The following is an 11,261-nucleotide window of genomic DNA, read 5'->3' as shown; positions in this document are numbered from 1 at the left end:
TTGCTCCGGTCGGTGAAGTGCCATGCACGTTCATAGGCCAGCGTAAGTGCTTACTTACTAAGAGCAAGGAAAAAGAGGTATGATAACAAAAGTCATACTTTATTTTAATACAAGAAAGGACTTCAACACAAAGTTCATGTCTCTGGACTGAGCGTATTTAAGCCTGACCAGGTCGCTCAGTGTGGGACAGCTCTGCCGGTCAGCAACATGTGTGCAGTTCAGTTGCAGATCAACCCCACACTAGACCCAAGGAGCAGCATTCCTTAAGTTACTGATCAAAACAGTTATTTTACCTCTTTTTTCTTTTATCTTGTTTATTCTTTCTTAGTTGTCCTTGTTTCCACGACAGCTAGGGCCATAAAAACAAAACCACTTAAAATACCAATTTGATTAAGCTTTTATCAAATTAAAACAATCTAAATGCTTCTGCAGTGATAAGCCCTCTCCTAACACAGAAAGCACCGCACTGTGACCCATGGTCCAAACCCATCCCAGAGGACAACTCCAGCTGCCCTGCAACCCCTAACGGCCACGGCGGGGGGAGATGCTGAAGGCAGATCATCTACTCTTCCCAAATATCACCTGTATTGGGAGCAAAGACCTGCTGGTTCAGCTAACAAGCCCTCAGCATCAACACTGCTACGTGCCAATCACCATGATGTCTGGGCTGCATATGCTTAATAGCCACTGATTTCAGAAGCGGATAATCTAATTACTCTCTCATGTCGGCTTTGACCTCACGCTTGGCCCAAATCCCTTGGTCCTTGATGTTGCTTGCATTTTCTAGAAATAGCCAGGCTGCCTGCCCAGACAAGGAAAAGCAAGCACGGGGTAGGTGGTGTCAGGGACTTGTGCTTTTGACCCTGAGGGCAATATAGATTCAACTGATTTGAGACACTCGAGCCTGAACACAGGGAGCTGGTACAGAGAGGGTAGGCATGCTCAGTGGAGCTCTGTTTCTCAAGCTGTAGTAGGCAAAAATGACCTGGGAGCTTAAACCTTCCCAAAGCAGGAATCATCTCTCTGGTGCAAACAGTACTAGTGGAGTCGAATCCAATTAAAGTTTTTGAAAGTAATTTGCTGCTGCTCCTTTTACCTCAGTTTGTACAACAAATTGCTCATGTCTGCCAGAGGAAGCCACAGAAAACCTTTGGTTTATCTCCTCTGACATCTCTGAGAAGCAGAGCTGCTACCTGCTCCCTTTTCTCTCATCATGCCTTATCAGGGCAGGAGGGAAATGCCAAAAAATGTAACTCCTCGTGACTGCTGCGATGGATGTCCCCACACGGGCTGCCCTGCTCCCCAGAGGATGCCAGCCAAGGCAGCTCAGGGAGCTGTTGTGGGGGGAGCGACCTGCACCCTGCCCTGGCCCAGCCTGCGGTGCCCGGGGCAGGGAGGAGGGTCCATGTCCCCTCTGTGCTGGGGGCTGCTGTGACAGCCACCGCAGGCAGAGCTGGCAAGTCCCTCTCCATCTGAGCAAAGGGGATAAATCTGCACACCTGAATCCAGGGACCAGCATCTACCCAGCTGCCTCCTCGTCATGTCTCTAACTGGGCTACAGCCCACACGAGGGAAATCCCATCTTCCCTCGGAGCAGTTCCCGAGTGCTCAGACTAACCGGTACCACAGCCGCAGCACTGGTTCACACGTAAAATGGGATCCCTTCTCAGCCTTTGGCTGGAAACGGGGACGCTTACTTTTTCAAGTGCATGTCTACATTCCTCAGCAGTTGAAGGAGGCCACCAGACTGACACAACTGTTTTAGCACAGTCCTAAGGAACACGAAGTGAAAGAGAAGAACAGGGCGGGAAGGATGAAGGAAGGGACAATGTGACTGAGGAGAAAAACTGGGGGACTTGAACCAGCTGGGTGCCATTGTCTGCCTACTGGCCTACGTACAGCTTGGGCCACCCGCGAGCTACAGCTTCAAGACTACTTGAATTCCATGGATTAAGGAAAAAGAAATTGCCTAAGAAATTGTCACTGCTTAGTCTATGCCTGACATTTTTTGCTGTTCGATTGCGCAGAACCTGAACAATTACAGCCAGCAAATGAGATGAAGAAGTGAAGAGGTCAGGGAGGACAATTCAGCCACCCTGTTTTGTTGAGCTTCAGAGTAGCTCGGAGTCAGCTATTTGTACCGATCCTTTTCCCAACATACGGTCCAAGTCCTGCCTGCAGGTAAGCATGACAAGAATTCAAAGAAAGATTATTCACATTGTAGGTGTTGCTGATAAACACATACACTGTGCTGTCGCTTCTCTCCCCAAGACAAATGTAATACACGTGGTTATCTCATTTAACAAGTTAAGTTTAAAAAACAGCTTATTACTGAACAATGAACCTTGACTTATTTACAGCAATATTTGATATCCTGGATTTGTGTCCCGTGATCTCAGAGGTACAGTCTGTCGTGGATTTCGGGTTTTAACACTTTTCTATATTCCATTTGTGACCTTTAGATACATTTTAAACAACCCCTTACCTTTCCAACAACTCTTCCTCTGCTTAAAAAATCTGCAGGAAGGCATTTATCTAAGGGACACTTTGTTACTTCTCTAGATAATTCTTCTCAAAATTTTAAAGGACTCAAACCACTGCCAAGCCCACTGTCTCTGCAGGCCCTGCTCAATGTGGAAGCAAGTAGCAATTCTTATTTCTCATATTCTCTAGTTTTGTCATCATATCTCCACCTAAATCTTCTGGGTGGAAATGGACCTAGCCTTCCTTCCCAGCACCATCTGAGAGTGGCACATATGCCTTAAGGTTAACGTTGTACCACATTTTTTTTCTGTTTCTCTTTGACAGAGAGGACCCATTTGACAGGCTGCTGAAGATAAACCGATACCAAAGTTCATTAATTTTTTTAAAATTTGCTCTAATCAGTGCCCTATGAGGACAGCCTCTGAGAATTCCTGGAACAGGCAATTTATTGCCATACTTGACTCTGAAGCTCAACAGATCTAACGAAAGCCTGCTCACCACTGGCACCCACTGCTGCAGAAAACCATTGAGAATAGAGTATTTAGCCCATATTTTGTCATAAATCAACAGAACTATTCCAGAGCTAAACTACAATACATTTCAAGCAACTAGAAGAGCTCTCTGGGGAATATTTAATCCCCTTTGCAGAAAGCCCTGTTTCACAGAATCCCATTTCATTTTCAGTGAGAATCAATTTTTCCAGTTACTTTGATTAATGCATCTGGAAAAAAATCTCAGGTTTATATAGCAATAATCATCTTCAGCTAGGAACGTGTTACAGGAAATTGGAGAGTGATAGTAGAAAAAGCGTTTATGAGACCGGCAGAGTCCTTCCAGAAAAACCACGCATGTGAAAAGAACTTACACCATGTCAGCAATATACGAGACTTGAAGAGGTTCACCACGACCAGGAGCTGTGACTGCTGGGGCGTTCATAATGGAGACCTTGGTAAAACTCGGGGCAGTGAACAGGACTAAAGGGGCATTTATACCGAAAGGCTGCCCAAGGAGTTTTGTTGTACCTCCTCTCCTGCCCCCAAGAACAACCACTGGGAAATGCAGTATATCAATACATGCAAGGCAGTGACCTCCACTGGGAAATGGGAAATGCCTAAATTCCCTAGAACTCGCCTGAGAAGCAGCAGGTGATGGCCGAAATGCATTTGCAGTCATAGCGGGTCTCCAGACATGCCCACCTGCTCCCAGGGCTGTGGAGACATGTCCCATCCCTGCTCAGCAGATGCACCCACGTCTCTGCATTGCCTCAGACGCGCTGCAGGAGGCCAAGACCTTGCAGGCAGGCACACAGACAGGGCTCCACACAGCCTTTCCTCCCTTCCCTTGGCCCTCAGCTCCGTACACTCTGAACCGGAGCTGCTGCCCTCAGGACACTGCTTTCCTGCGCAGTGCCCCATCGTGCAAGGAGCTCTCATAGCATATTAAGTGGTTTCTCTGTTTTCCCCTTGCCTGTTTGTACAGCCTGGAGCAGCAGCGGTGCTGCTGCAGCTGCCAGGGGCTCAAATGGGTGTAGATGGAGCCACAAAAAGCCTGAGCAGCCCCTGCAAGCTGAACTCCACATTGCTGGTAGTAGCAGCAGTACCGGGAACAGATGGGCCAGCTGGTCTTCAAAAGCTGTAATCGCTCTCTAAACTACGGTACGAGTATGCTTCCCAGTGTGCCGGGAGTAGGAAGTCATTATCAACTTACTGCTTATTTTGGTTATTACAGTAGTGTGTTGTTGAGACTCTTGTAGCCTGGTGACAAGCTACAACATAAAAATAGCTTCCACAAAATCTGTGATCCTGTGGTGTCTTCAGTCCATTGCTGGAAGGCAGCCAGCACCGTCAGGCAGCGTTGTAGCTTTGTCATTTCTGTAAAGCATTCATAAAACATGCACCTTATTAAGCGCTTGGAAAATAATCCTAGTTTAAACTGATTGTTGAACAAAGAAGCAGCAATTTGTTGTTGGGGAACGTTTTATTTGCTTTTCGGATAGGAAAACAAAGTCACCCAAGTTGGTACTAAATAAATTAAATGCATTCAATTACCTAATGGAGTGTCTCACAAAAGGTTGCACTATTAGAAAATTAAATTAGTTCTTCCTAATATGCTGAGATTCCTTAAGTCATTAACTTTTTTTTTTTTCTTTTTTCTTTCTTTTTCTTTTTTTTTTTTTCCCAGAAACTGTCTGAAATATTCAGGGGATTAGTTTTTCGCCACAGGTTTTTTTCCTTTCCCTGCTATACCTTCCAGTTCTGATTCTCTTCAGTCTTAAAAGCAGTGCTAGTTTGTGAAAAGCTAAATAACTTTGGTGTGATTCATGAGTACAAGGAACATATTTCAGATTTTTCTAATGGAACATGGTGTTCTCAGAGTTCAGTTTCACAATCTATTATATGATTTAGTACCACTGGTTACAAAAAGACTCATCTCAAGCTTGTTCACTGGTGGCTTCTTATGCCTTTTTACAGTAAAACAACTGAAAATATAAGTATTTTGAACGTGTGGTCCTGCCCTTGCTATGTTAGTCTGGATGAGCTCCATCCAACTTACATTAGGTCAATTAGCAGCAGCGTGGCATTTGCCGAGGACAGCTACTGAGTGACCAGAACGTACCGCTTTGGTGCACTAGCACAGCGGTGTGCTCTACGTGGTGTGGTGCAGAGGCTTCCCATTCCCTTCACGCCATCCTGGTTGGCACGCTGTACAGTTAGGAAACGGTTAGGAAATGCAGTGTGTGTTCAGTCATGTCTTTATAATCCCACCTAGATCCTGCTGAAGAGACAAGAGGAGAGGGACTCGGAGATTTCCTATGAGTACATACCCATTCAGTACATGTATTTGCAGACCATGCTCCTTCCTCTTTGCAAGTGTATCTGATCTCACCCGAATCATGAGGTGGAAGGTCCAGGGTGCCCCCCAGCCAAGGTAGAGAGGAGGCTGGAGGAAGGACCCATGCTCAGCACAGCCTCTTGTTCTCAGTGGAGAGGAACCGATCTGTTCCATGGAAAAAAACAGTCTTCATTAAAGATAGCTCGAAAGGAGGAAGGACAGGCAAAGGTCCTGTCAGCATTGAAAAAGAGCCAGTTAGGGACATAAAGGCACTTCCCACCAGGAGTGTTTCTTTCCCAGGCAAGCAAAAGAGTCAGGTACATATGGAGATCAATTATCTTAATACTTGTGCTTAGAATCAAGCGCTTTTCTGGATGAGATCTGGCATGCCCTTATGAGAGCAAATTATTTTTATCTGCTTCTAGCCTAATAAAGACTTGAATATTTTGAGAACTCATAGGTCTCATCGCTATGGAAACGAACTCTTTATCTTCAGGTCAGTCTTGCTATCTTTGATTTGCAGTCCACATCTAATCTTAAGAAAGGAGAAGGAGGAGAAGGAGAGAGAGAAAAGAGAGAGAAGAGAGAGAGAAGAGAGAGAGGAGAGAGAGGAGAAAGAGAGGAGAGAGGGGGGGAGAGAGGGGGGAGAGAGGAGGGAGAGGGGGGGGAGAGAGGGGGGGGAGAGAGGGGGGAGAGAGGGGGGAGAGAGGGGGGAGAGAGGGGGGAGAGAGGGGGGAGAGAGGGGGGAGAGAGGGGAGAGAGGGGAGAGAGGGGAGAGAGGGGAGAGAGGGGAGAGAGGGGAGAGAGAGGGGAGAGAGGGGAGAGAGAGGGGAGAGAGAGGGGAGAGAGGGGAGAGAGGGGAGAGAGGGGAGAGAGGGGAGAGAGGGGAGAGAGGGGAGAGAGGGGAGAGAGAGGGGAGAGAGAGGGGGGAGAGAGGGGGGAGAGAGGGGGGAGAGAGGGGAGAGAGAGGGGGGAGAGAGGGGGGAGAGAGGGGGGAGAGAGGGGGGAGAGAGGGGGGAGAGAGGGGGGAGAGAGGGGAGGGGAGAGAGAGGGGAGAGAGAGGGGACAGAGAAAAAGAAATTAAAAAAAGAAAGACAAAGCCTACTGTATTTGCGGTTTCAGTCCCACTCCCCCCTACACTTTGTAGCCAAAAGCAGAGTCCAACAGCCTTTACAGGGAAGAAAGGCTGCAGTATCAACAGCCCACTGCCAGGTTACTGGTTTCGATGCAATGAGAAGTGAGGGGGTTTATGCTGATAGTACGGACAATTGACATAGGAGCATCAGCAGGCAAGCCGACCTCACCCAGGGGTAGACATCCCTGTAGGGAAACCCAGCCTCACACAGCTGTCCTCTCCTTGCTTCTCTCTTGCTTGGGTGAGTGAATCAAAGTTCTCGCTGATGCTCTGAAATGTTAAACAACAATTTTCCGATCCGTAGATTGATGGTGGTAGGATTTACTACTGCATGGACAAGGAGAACTGCTGCCACAGGAGTGACTGAGCTGATACCATCTCAGTAAAACAGACTTGCCCTATCTTATGCTGGGACAGAGGCCTTATTGCAAAATTTGGGCTTTCCTTCTCCCTCCCAACCTTTCTCCTTTTGCACTTCAGCTACTCTCGTCTTAGTTTACCCAAACTTGGATCAGCAACATTCCCAGGATCATACAAGAGAGGTAAACATCCCTATAGGGAAACTGGTACTTGACACAGCTCGGTTTCCTTATAGCACTGACAGAGCTGTAAGGTGCTTGCATTTCTTTGGTTTGCTTTTTCTCAGTCACTTTGTATATTGGGAGAGAAAAATTTTACTTTTTCAGAGATAGTTCAAGCAACAATGTATGTCTATATTTCATGGCCTTCAAAGAATTTTCTGTATAATTCAAAGTGACAGGGAATTCACATCCAGAACTTTTAAAAAATGCTGGAATTTTACTACTCCAGTAACAGAATAGGTTTTTCTTTGTTTTTCTTATTCTAACAATAATAGCATAGAAAGGTTGTTTTCACAAAAAAAAAATATTTCATTTGTGATATATACCCACACTTCTGCTCAGAAGTGGGATGTATTGTAAATTCTGCTTAAAAAAATTACTTTTTTTTGGCAAAAATGGTAAATCTAGCAAGAACACAGTGCCTGTCAGCAAAAATGAAATATTTTCCTCCAAAATGTTAACACATATACCTGCTTAACACATTACTTTCTATTTTAGCACATGTAATTTATATGCCCTGGTACAGTATAAACATGTCTTGCCTGGGTGGCCTCAGCATCCATGGCTATGGAGGGATTTCTGTCCACATTCTTTGCTGTTGTTTGCTATTTTCAGTTTTAAGTCATTTATTGACCTTTTTTTTTTTTTTTTACCCCTTTGGAGAGTAAGGCTAATCTGTTCTATTGGTTCAATGATGTTTTGGCGTTTTTTCAGGTTTTCTTTTTCCCCCAGAAAATTAAGCTTGTATTCCTATTAGTCTGGTGCAGCTCCTTTTTCTGGATTTTTCCCTCAGCATGAGTTAAATCACTATCTCACCACGCTCCCTTTTTGTCCAAGTCAAATATTAAATATATAAAATCATAGGCAAGCACTGAAACTTGGAGACCCAGGATTATGCAATGGTGGAAAATTAGAAGAAAGCATTTTTTAAAGTTGAAGGGAATTCAGCTTCAATAGACAGGGAAAATCCCACAACTTTAATTCTTTTAATGGATGGCAGTGACACACACTCTGCTTTCTGGGATATTATTCCATAAAGGAATGAAATATAAACCAGTAGTTAAACTGGGACAGATGTTGCTGGAAATATTTAAAAGATGTTTGTATTATTAGTGATCAAATATGCAATGTTCTTGGGCATGTCATCCTCATGACTTCCCACAAGACATAATATTTTCCTTGTTGGAAAAAGTAAATAACCGAGTTTGTAGGCAACTTTTAGTAACTGAGATACTGTGGACTAGTGAGGTAGCTGCTTAAGTATACACCAGCACCACCATCCCCCAGTCCAGCACTCCATACCTTAAAAATGTTTTCCACATCACCCAGTCATGCTCTCCCAGTCCAGCACTGGTACTTTCTCTGGTAACTTTCCAATGAGGAACTTCTACCCTCAACTCCCTGCAGCAAGCTGTCCTTTCCTCCCGTGGCCCACTCAGAATAACCTGTTTCTTACTGTCTTTTACTGAGTGAATCTCTCTGAGCTTGACTTAAGGAGTGAAAAGGGATTTTTCTGACTGGGGTGTGAAACCAGCAAATGCAGTTTTCCTTCATAAAGCTTACAAAGGTTTCAGCCAATGCAGTAAAACTGCTGCAGCCTTCTCTGAGGACATGCTTGTAGTGATTAAAAATAAATAAATAAAAAAATCACTAGAGTTAATGCTCTTCTGTAAAGTTAAATCTGGTTTAAGGCTTCCTACATTCAAAGTTGCATTAATATATAATCACCTTTAACTGATCAAGTGTGAGTTGTGTGTGGAATGTACTCAAATCCTCTTTATATAACAGATGAAAAAAGACTGCAAAGAAAGGGAGGTGTAAACTGCCTTCTTTCTGTCTCTCTCTCAAGCCTCCCACCCTTTCAGAACCAAAGCAGACCCTATTCCACTAAAGCAGGGAGAGCACAGAATAATAATAAAAGTGTTTAGGTTGGAAAAGACCTGTAGGATCATCAAGTCCAACCATTAACCTAGCATTGCCAAGTCCACCATAAACCATGTTCCTGAGCACCACACCTACATGTCTTTTAGATACCTCCAGGGATGGTGATTCCACCACCTCCCTGGGCAGCCTGTTCCAATGACTGACCACCCTTGCAGTGAAGAAATTCTTCCTAACGTCCACTATAAACCTCTCCCGGCAAAACTTGAGGCCTTTTCTTCTTGTCCTGTTGCTGGTTACCTGGGAGGAGAGACCGACCCCCACGTGCCTACAACCCCCTTTCAGGCAGCTGTAGGCAGCAATGAGGCCCCCCCGAGCCTCCTTTTCTCCAGGCTGAACACCCCGGTTCCCTCAGCCGCCCCTGACAAGACTTGTGCTCCAGACCCCCCACCAGCCTCGCTGCCCGTCCCTGGACACGCTCCAGCACATCCCTGTCCCTCTTGCAGCGAGGGGCCCAAACCTGAACTCGGTACCCGAGGTGCGGCCTCACCAGTGCCGAGCGCAGGGGGACGGTCACTGCCCTTGCCCCGCTGGCCACACCGTTTCAGCCACCAGCCAGGACGCTGCCGGCCTTCCTGGCCACCTGGGCACCCTGCTGGCTCCTGCCCAGCCGGCTGCCAGCCAGCACCCCCAGGCCCTTTCCCCCCAGGCCCTGCCCAGCCGCTCTCCCCCAGCCTGGAGCGCTGCGGGGGGTTGCTGTGACCCAAGGGCAGGGCCCGGCACTGAGCCTGGTGGAACCTCGTACAGTGGCCTCGGCCCAGCCTGCCCAGACCCTCTGCAGAGCCTCCTGCCCTCAGGCCGACCAACACTCCCGCCCAGCTGGGGGCCATCTGCAAACTGGCTGAGGGTGCGCTCCAACCCCTCAGCCAGGCCCTCCATAAAGACACTGAACAGGCCCCAGCACGGAGCCCTGGGGACACCGCGTGTGACCGGCCACCAGCTGGGTGTAACCCCACTCACCACCACTCCTGGGGCTCGCCCGCCCAGCCAGCTTTTTACCCAGTGTAGAGTACATCTGTCCAAGCCATGAGCAGCCAGTTTCTCCAGGAGAACACTGTGGGAAACTGTGTCAAAGGCTTTATGAAACACTTGGTAGACAATATCCACAGCCTTTCGCTCATCCACTAAGCAGGTTGCCTTGTCACAGAAGGAGATCAGGTTTGTCAAGCAGGACCTGCCTTTCATAAACCTACACTGACTGGGACTGATCCTCTGGTTGTCCTGTACATGCCTTACTGCTTTCCCCTGCCACTGCCCACCCTGTCCTTCACCATCTGCATGACACAAGTGTCATCCTAGTTGCCCCCAGTGACCTGTGCCCTCTGCACCCTCCCACTCCACCTCTGCAGCCATGTCACCCTGGCAAGGCAGGATCAAATGCCTTTTCTCTTTTTTAGGGAATAATGACCCATATCACACTCTTGAAGCCAAAAAGCATCACTGTTCTCTTCCCTGTTTCATTCTCACTATGTACCCTCGTGTAGCTGAACCCCTCTTTGGTTCCTTAGCTTCCGCCCATCCTCCTTTTTCCATTCCCACTTCCATCACCCCCAGCCCTGGGCACCGGGGCCAGCGTTGCTGAGCAGCGCGGGTGCGCGGTGGGAGGTCACTGCACTGGGCTGTGGCTGCAGGGGAGTGAAGGTCACAGGCCGTGGCAGGGCCTCGTGCTCAGAGTTTGCCATATGAGAGGGTTACCCTCTGCTACAGCAACAGGTTTTGTCCCCTTGGTTCCTCAGACTCCTTCCTCTTTTTCGCCCGCCGCTGTTGGCTCTGCCTTGCCAGAAGGCATGAAACTGGAGTAGCCAGAAAGACGACTGCTGACATTTTCCAAGTGCCTCTCCTATACATCCATCTTTTATGGGGACTGAATGTTTTTGCCTTACTGTGAACGTTCTTGGCCCACTGGTGACAGGTGGTGAAGGAGGCTTGCTGCTGGAGGAGCTGAAGCTCTGTGCTGAGGTGGAAAGGCAAGAGGCTGGAGAGAGCTTTGCATACTGGCCAAACAGCGAGCCTTCCACAGGCTTCTACTTTTTGAATGCTCGTCTGCTAAATATGTTGCTTTTATACCATTTACAGAATGTTTCCCTGCCCTGAGGCCTTTTCCAGATATGTTTGCTATGGTATAGTCGGATATAATTTTTCTTATCAGCCTGTAGTCACAGGAATTGATACAGCTTTTACACTACTGTAATCCCATTGACTCCAGGGAAATGACTTCCCATTAGAGCACGCAAAATCGGAGTGAATAAATCCATCTCTCTGCTATTCCCTGTTAACGCTGTACGGCC

This window comes from Falco peregrinus, chromosome 2 (genome assembly GCF_023634155.1).
Source record: "Falco peregrinus isolate bFalPer1 chromosome 2, bFalPer1.pri, whole genome shotgun sequence".
Classification (NCBI taxonomy): Eukaryota; Metazoa; Chordata; class Aves; order Falconiformes; family Falconidae; genus Falco; species Falco peregrinus.
The sequence above is the reverse complement of the archived record's forward strand: the minus strand, read 5'-3'. Positions refer to the sequence as shown.